Source organism: Durio zibethinus, chromosome 10, assembly GCF_047325235.1.
Source record: "Durio zibethinus cultivar Kanyao isolate XHJ-2024 chromosome 10, ASM4732523v1, whole genome shotgun sequence".
In the NCBI taxonomy this organism is placed as follows: domain Eukaryota; kingdom Viridiplantae; phylum Streptophyta; class Magnoliopsida; order Malvales; family Malvaceae; genus Durio; species Durio zibethinus.
In genome coordinates, this window is record NC_143171.1 from 2,771,609 (window position 1) to 2,784,958 (window position 13,350).

The window sequence follows — 13,350 nt, forward strand, 5'->3', positions numbered from 1 at the left end:
TGATAGAAAATCCTCAGGAAGACAAGCAAGGTCCTGCTATAAAAGATGATTTAAGACTCAAATGAAAACAAAGATAGGATATTAATTAATTTAAATAAGATTTCACAATAAGATTTACCGTTCATAAGATTTTAAGATTTAATATTTATAAAATTTAATGCTCATAAATAATAAGATTTTATGCTTCTTTTAAGATATTAATTAATTTAAATAAAATTCTACAAATAATTTCACGCTCTTTCTAAAATATTGATTAATTTGAATATTAATTTGTTTAAATATGATTTTATTAACATAAATAAAAATAAAAGCAAAAATTGATTAATTTGAATGAGATTTCGCATTAATTTGAATAGAATTTCACAAAAAATTTCACGCTCCTTAAATATTAATTGATTTGGATAGGATCTCATTCTAATAAATGGAAACAAAGGATTTTACGTTTCTTTTAAAGATATTGATTAATTTGAATAAAATTTCACTCCTACTAAAAATATTGAGTAATTTGGATAAGAGTGATTTGATTCCAACAAATTTATTATAAAATTCTTTAGATAAATTAATCAAAATTAAGATAAGTTTAAATATCTTAAAAGAATATGATTCCAACAAATTTATTATAAAATTTTTTAGATAAATTAAAATAAAATAAAATATCTTAAAAGAAGAGTTTTAAATAAAAAAATCTCTCTTTTTTTATAAGTTTAAATAGATTATATTTTATTTATCCACACCACAAGAGTTCTATTACAAAAGTAATTATCTAACTGTCTAAAAAAAAATCTCCATTTTAGGATCGTAATAATAATAAAAAAAATCTTTGCGTGAGTTTGTTTACTGATACTCCAAATCTCTTGCTTTAATTAAAAAAAAAATATCTCAGAAACAGATATATAATTAAAATCTCTCAGAGACAGATGTGTCTTTGTCTTCAACCATGTCAAATGCTGCATTCATTTGACAAGTCAGCACATATGTCCTTGTGATATTGAACATACTTATATTGATTTTTGCAGTGATTTTCAACAAGAGAGTGAGGCGAACGTTAGGTCTCCAACGTATTGAAACTGGGCAACGACAAAGCAATCAACTACCTCAGGTCATGCAAAGACGACAGCCATTGCAGTGTGCTGTATGCTTGGAAGAGTTCAAGGACGACGATGAGGAAGATTGTAGGTTTTTTTTTTATAATTTCAAACATCAGTATCATAAATTTTGCATAGATCACTGGTTGGCAAAGGACACACGTTGCCCACTTTGTCATGGTTCTACCCCTGGTTCAAGATCATCGCATCAGATAATCGACGCAGTTCAAACCTAGAGGCTTTGACCCTACCAATTTCTTCATATGCAAATGCAATATCTTGGTTGATTGATTGTAGAAAGTTTTTAATTTAAATTTGTTAATTAATTAATTAATGTGTTCTTCCAAATATCAATAATATTGGTTTTTTTTATGGAGACTATATATGTACTTTTTTTCCCTCTGCTTCTCAATAATTTTTTCATTATTAATTAATATGATTATCTTTGAGAATCTTAATTTCTAATAAAGAATTTTTTATTCCAATTCAACACACAAAATTGAAGATTTTTTTTTTTTTTGTGAGTTGGGCTAGCCATGCAAGATTTTAGTACAAGTGTCTCAATCAAACTCATTGAACCAAATGATGAACAAATTACAACGCTTTAACAACCCTAAGCTTAAATTTTTTATTTATTTTAATAATCCTGATTTTTTTTAATTGTCAATTTGTGACCAAAGAGGTTGATTTTCTGTGCAAAATTTTAAATTCTAATCTGTCTGGTGAACCACAATTTTAATGTTGGCAACCAAAATTTTATTGTCGGGAGTTGGGATAGAGGTTTTTGTTTTTTTTTTTTTTTTGAATTCAGAACTTCGTTAAAACTGTTGTTTTTTGTTGCATTAGATTCTTTCCAATTCGAAGTCTGCCTTCTTGAAATAAAATAAAATAAACACAATATCGTTGTTGGAAATACAAATAAATTATATCTAATAATACTTTCATTTCTAAATAAATAACAGATAAAATCATTTTAAAAACAATTTATCTTGCCCATGAATGAAAAAAAAAATTAATACAATTAAAAAAAAGTTACCTCATGGATCGCACCTCAAAAAAAATAATTAAAGATCACCAATTTTAATGTCCCGAGTTGGGATTTTGGTTTTTGTTTTTTTTTTTTTTTGAATTCAGAACATTAAAACTGTTCTTTTTTGTTGTCTGTCAAACGAAAGCAAAAAAATGCTCAAAAGTTAGAATATAACAAAGGAAAACTATGAGACCATCAACAAAAAAACACATTGTAATTTGGAAACTACCTTGTAATTGTGTTTCCCATTAACCTCATTATCGAAAACAAAAAGATAGGACTTACAGTTTTTGAAGGCTTTAAACTGCTGTACAACCTTCCGCATTGATATTTTCAAGCCATTACTAGCAGTCTGTGGCAAGGTAGGTGCAGCCTTAATTTTTGCAGGCAATCAGAGTTCAAACTTGGAACAAAATGCCCTCCAGCAACTGAAGAAGAATGATCATCACAAGCATTACATGAGGAAGTTGTAACATGTTAGCTTTCTCTATCGTTAGAACTCAGGGATGTCAGGTTATTTTTCTTGGATGCATCAGTAACTAATAATTCAGACGAAACGGCTCTTATTGACTTCTTATACACAGCATTTGAAGGAACATCACCAGACTTGAGATTATTGTCCTTAGCAAACTGCATTTTGAGTTCAACCTCTTTATCTTTATGAGTGGAATTCTTCTTATTTAGTTTACTCATATTATTTACAGAGTAGGTCAAATTAGCCTCCTACAAAGGTAAGGTAGCTTCTTCCATCTTCTTAGCAGCAGTTCTGCTTCAAGGTATAACAGTGGCAATACCATCAGAAAGTTGCCTCCCTGACTTGTCATTAGGGCTAGAAAGAAGTATCCTGCTGGGAGGAACATCAACCAATGATTCACTAATGGCAACAGATGACTCACCCCAGCTAAAGATGAGGAAATGGATGGTGCAAGACCATTATGTATTGCTTTGGCGTCTCCATGATGCTTAAGATCACCATCATCATCATCACCATCTTCTACCACTGAGGAAGCGTCAGATGATGTCTTAAATGTACTTTCCACTTCAGAACCATTACAGTGAATTCCAGACAGCTTTATTGCTGCAAAATCACTTGGGGGATGACATTCATCTTTATGGCCAGTGAAATGTTTGAAACTAACCAGAACTACACGAGGACAAACAAATACGTAAATACCCTAAAATGATGAAAATAGCACAATAAACATACTTGAATATCCAGTAAAATTACTAAAGACACAGAAGGCACACATCTTCTATTTTATGTTGCAAAGCAATCTACGAGAAAAAAAAAAAAAAAGGAACAATGTAATCTTTTTTTTCTGTCCACCATGATAGACGTCATCCGCTCACCTTCCACTTATAAAAGAGAAGTGTGTAGCACTCTAAACAAGATTCATATGTTATAAACAAAATATTTAGCACATAACAACACCATAAAGCACAGCCAAAACATTTAAAAAATGGCCGATAAATTTTGATTAAGAAGAAAAAAGGGATTCATATAGCCAACCCACTAGTTGAATGAAAATGAACTCCAGGCTTTCTCTTATACATCTTTAATTTTAAAGCACTCTTATCATGGAGCCATGTGCTAAAGCTCTATTTAGGCAAAGTTGAAATAAATAATAATTATAAATATGTATATATTAAATCAGGGCACTGAAGGATTTACCAGCATGCTGAAAAAGAGAATCCAAGCTGTAAGCATAGATTAAGCAAACGTATTGACAAACAGCATTCCAATACATGGTCCAGAAGTGGCTACTGATAACGTCATAAATGTACATTTCTAAGATGAATCTACACAATGTACATACTTGGAAAGATAGAGTTTCATTTCTCACCGGCTTATCTAAACACCAAGAAAAGAGGCCTCCCACTTTCTTCACAAAATAATCCCAATAAACACCAATATCAATCATGAACATAGAAAAGAGGCCTCGCCGCAGCATTCCTCAACTTATACCGGATTACCAGAAAAACAACCAATAACGACACGGTTCAACAATTAGACAGTTTCTCAACAGTCTTTAACATTTTTTATTGAATCAGCTTATATATCTTTAAAAAAAAAAAAAGTTCTTTACAAACGTTTTCAAGTAATCATTTTCATTGAAAGAAATCTATTTTTTCAATATAAAGTTGATACCGATACAGATTGCTTTTTTTATTTGTTTTTAAGTAATAAGCTTAACAAATTTTTTTTTGAGAAAAGTAAGCTCTACTTATTAGTTGATTGATCGTATTTATTAAGTTTACACAAAATAAGATAATTCTGCAGGAAGAGATCAATATATTAGGATGAAGAATATCGTCACTGAGATCCAAGAGAAGGTAATTGAAATGTTCTCTCAAATATATTGATAGTTTTTATTTTAGCTTTTGCGAAATGGCTGATCAAGATCTTGGTATTTCATGGATGTATCAGTATTAGGAGTTAATAGCATGCATGAAAATGACACAACTACTCTCTTTGCATTAACTGGGCAGGTCATGTACGATAAGCTTCTCAGCCGTACAGAAGAACAACAGGTTTCGATGAAGACTCGATTGACCTAGAAAAACTGTTAGCCGATGACAATTCCTTGCACACAGCACCTTGAATGAATGTAACTCTTGTTTGACTTATAGCTGGTATACCATTATTTATTACCTTAATGGTAAGTCTTGCTAGAATTCATCTGTTTATGTCTTAACAAGCCGATTTATCGAGTTGATCCTTTACTCATAAAGTGGGTTGGGATCATAAATACAGTGTCGATTGTTCTCTTTTCCTTCTGATAATCAAATACTAATATTGAAAAAAAAAATGAAAAAAAACACTGAAAAACCATGAAACCATTAAGTTGGAAGCAATTCCAATTGCATTGCTAATGTTAAAACATTCTCAACCATGAAGAACAATAATTGTCTGTGATATTCTCACATAATATACGCTGCTCTATTTTTTTCCTCTTATTGTGAAAAAAACTAAAGGACAGTGTGCTTAGACCATCCACTGTGCACGGCAACCAAAGTATACATTTTTTTCACAACCCACATCACCTCACTGATATTTGCCAGCTCATTCCACAAGGTTGGAAAAATATTAAAAATAATGGTGGAAAACTTAGTAAGCGTAGACAAGTAAAGAAAAAAGAGGTCTGAGTGATTAGAATAACCACTCACTGTAAATCATGGTAAAACGAAACCATCTTCTCAACTCTTGTTGTTTGCACCGAGGCTTTCATAAAGTAAGATACACCGGTGATCTGTATTACTTGGAGTACTCCTGGGACGAACCGAAAAATATCTGAACTGCGGACTCATCGATCATCTCCACGTTTTCGTCATCAAAAAATAGTCAGTGGTTGTGACTTTTCACCAGGCTAACATAGTGTCCATGGTTAGGTCAACTTCCCACGTGAACAACTACAGCAAATAGCATCTCCAACAGTATTGCTTAACTCCATCTCAAGTGGAAACACAACAGTGCAGGAGAGCTTCTTGTACCGACCAAGCTGCTCAATGTACTTGAACCGCTTCAAATGGATAACCGGGATGTGAGGAGGCTTCTTTATCTTCATTCTCTCCTGGGCTTCTTGCCTTAAACCTCTCTCACGGCTCTATTATTTTCCTCTACTAACGACGAACACACCGTCCGCGGCGATCCTGCCTTGTCTCCCGCCAGATCATTCGGCCGTAAAATGACCATGGACGACTTCATTGCTAAACAAACCCGGATCAGCCGCCAGGAATCCCCTCACTGCAGCTCTGTTTCCTTTGACCGCGATTCCCTATACGCTTTCCAACGATACGTGAACGAAACTATGGCGTTTGCTATCAAACGCGACGGGTTCATGTACGGCACCGTCTCAGAAGAAGGTAGAGTGGAAGTTGATTTCATTTACGAGCCACCTCAGCAAGGATCGGAAGATGATTTGATCCTTTTAAGGGATCCCGAAGAAGAGAAATTGATTGATGCCATTGCAGGGATGAAGAGAGTAGGGTTTATTTTTACCCTGACGATAATGCAAGGCAAAAAGGACTATAATTTTTTGAAACAAAGAGGTTCTACAGGCGGCAGAGCTCCACGCGGAGAGCGGGCTGAAGGAGCGGGTGACTGTTGTTGAGAAGCTGGAAGCCAATGAAGATTGGGCTGCGGATGTACATTTTGAGGCTTTTCAAATTAGTGTTATGTGTGTTAAGTTATTTAAGGAAGGGTGGTTTGTGACAGAGTTTGGAGAGGATGATGATCCAAAGCTTTCAAAGATGAAGAAAGATGCGGTCGTCGGTGGTAGGGATGTTAAGGAGGTTGATAATCATTTCTTTTTGGTGGTTGTTAAGATTTTCGACCATCAGGTGCCTAATTTTTTATTCATTATCTGATCTAATCAATTCATGTTGTAGAAATAGTTGCTTTTTATGCTTAATTCTGCAGTTGTGTTCATTTTCTGTTGTTGTTTGTAATTAATCTATTAAACTCCAAGGTGTGAGTGTTGCATGTGAAGTTTGCTTAATTCATAGTCCTAGTTTAGACTTTTAGTTTAGACCAGTGTTCGCTATAATTTTAGCTGGAGGCATGCAAAATGTTATCAGCTGGTATTTGTGGCAAGCATAATTTGTGTACGTTAAGAAGAAAGTAACATATAAAGCTAATGGAAAGCCACACTTAGGTTGATAACAGTTAGCAACATAGGTCATTGTTAAATGGTCCCGGAACGGAAGGGGGAGTTGCGAATGTGCTGTCATCAATGATAAGTTTCATTGGAGTTGTTTACTGTGTCTTTCGTTCTTTCCTTGAATTTCTTACCATCTGGAAGATAAATTGATATTTATATAGGATGGTTATAGCTTAAGAGGGTACTTTTGTGAAACCAAGAAAGAAGCAAATAAGGATGCCAAATAGACGTCTACCCGTAAAATTATAGATGGTTTACTGACCTATAGCAAAGGGAAATGATTGCAGCTCCTGCTGTTAGTATACCATGATATTTAGGTTGGATTACATAATGAAAGCAATACAGAAACCACGTATTTGATTAATCAATTATTCTAGCCAGCCTTTTTACTATTCAAGTGAGGTTCAGGTTAGAAATTCTGGTGTCAGTCAAAGGTCAGTGGAAAGTTGGAAGTCGCCTTTGACTTCGAGAACGGGTAGTATTTATGTAGGTATAACCCATACATCTAGTTTCTTTCTTCGTCTATGCTGTAATAGCCCAAATGGTTCTAGAGTCTGTATCCAACAAATTCAACTCCTAGTAGCAATGCTTTTGTTGAACGAAATCTTAAGATGGTTTGATTGCCATTGATTTCTTGGTTCACGATAACTTTATGGACTGCCTAGAAGTATACCTGGCAATGAAGGTATGGCGCTCCAATTTAAGAAAAGTCAACCATGTCCAACACTCATACTAAGGCTCCAAAAAGCACCATCAAATGTCAATTTCTGCAGGTAGAGTTGTGATGTGCCTTAAAGGCATCATCTGCATTTGCTGCTAGTCTTACATTGGACACAAGACTGGTTCTAATGTATTTATTTCTTAGGTTGGACAGGTTAAATGCCGGCTATATATCTCCGCCCACTTGATGCTCACCATCCCTTGACTATTTTTCTTTTTGTTTTGGTTAAGAAAGAGAAAGGTAGGGGGGTTGAGTTTTTTTATTTTGATTTGCTGCAGAATCACCTTCCTCTCTTTTACTTAAGAACTTATTTTGGAACTCAGGTTAACAGTTGCTTTTAACGCAGGGACCTCTTTCTCAACATTTCCCATTGAGAATCTAAACAACCTGGCGACAATGAGGACACTGAAGAGTCATCTAGATGTAACAAAGAGTCTTCCATTTATGAAGAGAATTTCGGACTTTCATTAGCTGCTGTTTCTGGCCATGTCTCATGGCCATGGATTTATGTCCCGCAGTTGCAGAGTGTGTTAACACACAGACAGCAGTGCCAGAAGGTTATCAGCTCCTAATTGAGTCCATGGCCAGCGCACCTTGATGTTGCTTACACGCTTCTATGTTTGTCGAAAGTAGTGTATATTTATGATTATTAAAGATTACTTTATGCCATTGTTTACTTTATGATCATTAGCAATCTCAGTTGATTTCCAATTCCCCCCCCCCCCCCCAAGTCCCCTTGTACAGAGGAGTCTTGTCATTGACAGTTTTAAATTAAATTCTCAGCAGTCTTAATATTGTTCTTTAAATTAAAAGCTGAAAAGTGGTCCACTGATCAGATTGTTTTCTTTTATCCAAAAGCGGAGTCAGATCGCTCTTCCTCTTAAGTTTTGAGTTTACTTGCTATATAAAAATTAGTAGGTGAATTCGTGGTTAAAGATTTGATATATTTTGAGAAAATTATTACTTAAAAATATTATTTCAGCCCCTCTAAATTAGATGTTAAGATTGATCACTATATCTTTTACAAAGATAAATCAAATTAATTAATTTTGTGTCAATATTAGATAAAATTAATGATTGGACTTAATTTTAGGTTTGGAATGACCTTAGTGAGTGACAACTGTTGTGAAAAAGTTTGATTTGAATCGGTGATGAACCCAGTCAGATTAATAGCTTTTTTGGAGTAAAAAAAAAAGTTTCAAACATTTCAAACTTCTCATTATTTATAGCCACAGCGTGGATGTAAATCATTATTTTTTGAATTATCTTCCTAATTTTTAAACTTATTATTTAACATAACATTACTCTTTTTTTTTCAACTTTTTTTTATAAATATTGTCAAATTTCTTCAAGAGAATCCTTCAAAACCTTAAAAATATTTTCTTTTTTTTTTTTTGGTAAAAATTTGTCTCAGACGACTTAACTTTTCTAAATAATCTTAATTTAACTTCATCCTTCCAAAATAACCTCTCAATCTCTCAATCTTCTATTTATAATTATATCTATATCAAGTAGATTCGTTTTACATCTAATGATAACATGTACTGTCTTATTGTTGAAATAGTTATATATGCGATTAAACTAAATGACGATTGAGGCGAAAACCGGGTCTCCCACCTGTTGCAACAAGGCAACGATCATGCAATCGGTTATCTTAAGACATACAAAGACAGCCATCGGAGCAGCAGTAGCAACAGGATTCATGGGCAATCTTGAGTGATCAGACCGGTATTGTTATAAACAATAATCAAGCAATTAACTATGCTAAATGCCTGGAAGAGTTTAGCGACGACGAGGAGGATGATTGTAAGGTTTGTTTTAAGTGTAAACATCACTACCATAAACTTTGCATAGATCAATGGTTGTCAAAGGAGACACGTTGCCCACTGTGTCACCCAAGGTTAAGGACAGCTTACAATGAAACAGTATGCCAAGTTCTTCAAGGCGCCTGCATGGCTTCAAAGGTTGCAACATTACACCATAGATTTGTGAAAGAAAAAAAAAACTATACACAATATTGTAATTAGAAATAAAAATAAATTCTATATATAATAATACTTTCATAAAAAAATAACAAACAAAATCTTCTTAAAAATAATTTACCTGCCCATTAATAAAAAAAATAATCTAATTAAAAATATTTATCTCATAAATTACACGTCAAAAAAAATGATAAAAGAACACTCAAATTATTATTGTATACCATAATACATAATATAGTGAATTTTTTAATGAAAGTTTTCGGTCTTTCTTTCCTTTCAAGGATATTGATTATTTATTTTTATTTTTAAAAATATTGATTAATTTAAATAAGATTTTACTATTTTTAAAGATAATAATTAATTTAGATATTAATTAATTTAGCTAGGATTTTACATTTATAAGTGAAAGTAAAAGCTTATAACCAAAAAATAGTAAAGATAAAGAGAAAGCTAGATAATTTTAAAAAATAGGCGCAAACTTCGCATTGAAAATAAATAAAATTTGGTTATTTTCTTTAAAAAGCATTGTTAACAAAGAAGTCAAAACTGCGATCCCAAAGGGTACCGCCCCAAGCAACTGTATTCAACATTTAGGTCATGCTATAAAAGATGATTTAATGCTCAAATGAAAATAGAGAGACGATATTAATTAATTTAAATAATATTTTACAATAAGATAAGATTTAACGTTTACAAGATTTAAAGATTTGATAGGATAAGATTTAATGTTTATAAGATTTAAAGATTTAACATTCATAAAATTTAACACTTGCAAGATTTAAAGATTTAATATTTATAAAATTTAAAGATTTAACGTTCATAAAATTTAACACTCATAAATAATAAAATTTCATGCTTTTTTCATGATATTAATTAATTTAAATAAGATTTTATAAATGATTTTACGCTCCTTTTAAGATTTTGGTTAATTTGAGTTTTGATTTATTTAGATAGGATTTTATTATCATAAATAAAAATAAAGGCAGAATATTGTTTAAGTTGAATAGAATTTCACCATTAATTTGAATAAGATTTCACAAAAGATTTCACACTCTTTCTTATATATTGATTAATTTGGATAGAATTTCATTCTAATAAATGAAAATTAAAATAAGATATTGATTTTACACTCATAAGTAGAAACAACAGATTTGAGGTTCTTTTTAAAGATATTAATTACTTTGGATAACATTTAATTCCTCTTAAAAATATAAATTATTTTGGATAAGAGCAATATGATTGCAACACATTTATTATAAAAGTTTTTAGATAAATTAATCAAAATTAAGATAAGTTAAAATATCTTAAAAGAATATGATTTCAACAAATTTATTATAAAATTTTTTAGATAAATTAATCAAAATTAAAATAAATTAAAATATCTTAAAAGAAGTGTTTTAAGTAAAAAATCTTTTTTTTGACGAGTTTAAATAAATTATATTTTATTTACCCACATAAGTAGAGTTCTATTGCAAAAATAATTATCTAACCATATAAAAAAAATCTCTTTTTTAGGATTGTATTAATCAAAAAGAAATCTTTACGTGAATTTGTTTATTGATTCCATTTAAAATAACTTAAAATCTTTTTGTTTTAATTTAAAAAAAGCAAAAATTTCTGAGAGGTTGATATATAATTAAAATCTCTCAGAGACAAATATATCTTTATCTTTAACCATGTCAAATGTCGTATTCATTTTACAAGTTAGCGCATGTGTCCTCATAATATTGATCCTACTTATGTCGATTTTTGTAGTGATTTTCAACAAGAAAGTGAGGCGAAGGTTAGGTTTCCAACGTAATGAAACCGTGCAACGACAGAGCAATCGACTACCTCAGGCCATGGAAAGACGACAGCCATCGCAGTGTGCTGTATGCCTAGAAGAGTTCAAAGACGACGATGAGGAAGATTGTAGGTTTCTCTTTTATAATTGTAAGCATCAGTACCATAAACTTTGCATAGATCACTGGCTGGCAAAGGAGACACGTTGCCCACTTTGTCATGGTTCTACCCCTGGTTCAAGGTCATCACATCAGATAACCGGCACAGTTCAAGCCTAGAGGCTTTGACCCTACCAGTTTCTTCAAATGCAAACATAATATCTTGGTTGATTGATTATCGAAAGTTTTTAATTTAAATTTGTTAATTAATTAATTAATGTGTTCTTCTAAATATCAATAATATTGGGTTTTTTTTTCATGGAGACTATATGTGTGATTTTTCCTCCATCTACTTTTCAATAATTTTTTAATTACTAATTAATATGATTATCTTTGAGAATCTTAATTTCTAATAAAGATTTTTTTACTCCAATTCAGCACACAAAATTGAGGATTTTTTTTTCTTTTTTGTGTGTGAGTTGGGCTAACCATGCAAGTTTTTTGTATAAGTGTCTCAACCAAACTCAATGAACCAAATGATGAACAAATTACAATGCTTTAACAATCCTAAGCTTAAATTTTTTATTTATTTTAACAATCCTGATTTTTTTTATTGTCAATTTGTGACCAAAGTGGTTGATTTTCTGTGTAAAATTTTACCTTCCAATCTGTCAGCCACCCATCGGAATTTTTGTCTGGTCAACCACAATTTTAATGTCGGGACTTGGGATTTTGGTATTTGTTTTTTTTTTTTTTAATTCAAAACTTCATTAAAATTGTCATTTTTTGTTGTATTAAATTCTTTTCAATTCGAAGCCTGCTTTCTTGGGAATTCCATTTTTATACCTTATTTCTATACAGACTACAGATGGTTACTATTAAGATAACTACTTGAACAATGACTCTGCTAGAGCAATTTTCATTTATTAATCTAGGTTGTGCTTTTATTTTTTTTTTCTTGATTATGGTATTTGGAATTGCTATCAAGTCAAAATCATTCTTAAATCACATTGTACATGCTAATTGCAGATAGGAACAGTAATGGTAGCACCCGGCGGGGAAGCGTTGGGTGGTTTGATTCGTGCTTTCCGTCACATGATTCAGACTGAAGGGTTCTTTTCCCTTTACGAAGGACTACTGCCCTCAATTATAAGCATGGCACCTTCAGGTGCAGTCTTCTATGGTGTCTATCATATATTGAAGTCAGCCTATCTTCATTCACCGGAAGGGAGAAAGAGAATTCAAGACATGCAACAAGGTGGTCAGGAACTGAATGCATTTGAACAATTAGAGTTGGGTCCTGTTAGAACATTACTATATGGGGCAATTGCTGGTGCATGTTCTGAAGCTGTTACATATCCATTTGAAGTTGTGAGGAGGCATCTTCAAATGCAAGTCCGTGCAATGAAGTTAAGTGCATTGGCAACTTGTGTCAAGATAGTTGAGCAAGGTGGCATTCTTGCTCTTTATGCGGGATTAATTCTCAGCTTACTGCAGGTACTAAATAAATCTGTCTAGCAAAGTGGATTACAAATTGTGTTAGTGGTTTTTTATATCTATTTCACTAATTAGATGCCATAATTATGTAAGTAGTGAGTGGAGTATTTACTATTACCATTTAACAAATTTAAACTGTTTTTGAATTTTCAAAGATATAAAGCTTGGATTGCATGGTATCTGATAGTTTCCAAATTTGAGTGCTTTTAGGAGTCGGAAATCGAAATACAGAAGCTGGCGAACTAAACTTTAAGAACTTGAGCTTTATAGTATATTAACAGAGAAGTTTCCTACTGATTTTGCATGCATCAGTTGTTTGAGTTTTAGCAGAGCCTATGAGACCTCGAAGCATATGTGCTCCTCGCTTGCACCAATTTCTTGTTTCAAAGTTTTGAAATTTCTTCATTTTCAAACTTTAAGTCATTTCATCAAATTACAGGTCTTGCCATCAGCAGCCATAAGTTATTTGGTGCACGAGTTCACGAAGATAGTTC

General features: G+C 32.3%; 1 pseudogene; it reads left to right on the forward strand.

Annotated features, from left to right (window-relative positions):
- The first annotated feature begins 5,291 nt into the window (after nt 1–5,291).
- On the forward strand, nt 5,292–6,512 carry LOC111293150 (NPL4-like protein B pseudogene; annotated as a pseudogene).
- Nucleotides 6,513–13,350: the final 6,838 nt, after the last annotated feature.